The sequence below is a fragment of the Wasmannia auropunctata genome, unplaced genomic scaffold (genome assembly GCF_000956235.1).
Source record: "Wasmannia auropunctata unplaced genomic scaffold, wasmannia.A_1.0 LD336101.1, whole genome shotgun sequence".
In the NCBI taxonomy this organism is placed as follows: domain Eukaryota; kingdom Metazoa; phylum Arthropoda; class Insecta; order Hymenoptera; family Formicidae; genus Wasmannia; species Wasmannia auropunctata.
Genome location: NW_012026789.1, coordinates 6,222,313 through 6,222,941, shown reverse-complemented (window position 1 = coordinate 6,222,941; position 629 = coordinate 6,222,313). Strand labels below are relative to the sequence as shown.

The following is a 629-nucleotide window of genomic DNA, read 5'->3' as shown; positions in this document are numbered from 1 at the left end:
TTCCGCTATCTCTTCCCGTCACGTGAGTCCCTCTTTCGCGACCCCCTGCGCCGCAGGAGGGTAGCGTTAGATGCGGGCCCCGTGATAACGGGCGCGCGATTTCAAAGTTGACTTGCCGGAAGGGCTTCTGGCCCTCGATACGTGGAGCGAGCCCTGGTGTCAGCTCTCCTGCGCCCTTGTATTATCGGGGCCTCCTGGCAGGGTCGTCGGCTCGCTCCGAAAACTGTAAAAGAGAACAGTAGTAAAAGGGCTCCGTGATGGAAGAAAAAGAAAGAGTAATTACGTGACCTGTGCTCCCGTCTTGGGCTGAGTGTATGTCTCGGTAGCCTCTTGTCCTTGGAATCCTTGTTGCTCGGAGCCGGTGAGACGACGCTTTCATACAATCTCTTCCGACGAGTCGCCATCCCTCGCTTATTTCGGGCGGTGCATGCCCTAACTGCTTAATTCTTTTATAAAATTTTAAGTCGCGGAACATGGCAAATCGTAGATGCGCTCGCCCTCAAAAGTCGGAGGACGCAGGATCCAATTAGCCGTTACGGTCGGGCTAATGAGCCCTTGTGACGGACGTTGTCGAAAAACGTTACGTCACAGTATATTATTGCTAATATTAAAAATAAAATTTAAATAAA

General features: G+C 51.5%; 1 protein-coding gene across 2 annotated transcripts in view; it reads left to right on the top strand.

The window, feature by feature from the left end:
- Window positions 1-629, top strand: part of LOC105460727 (WD repeat-containing protein 35-like) — a 48,547-nt gene that overhangs the window by 36,637 nt on the left and 11,281 nt on the right. The gene's annotated exons all lie outside the window — the stretch shown is intronic.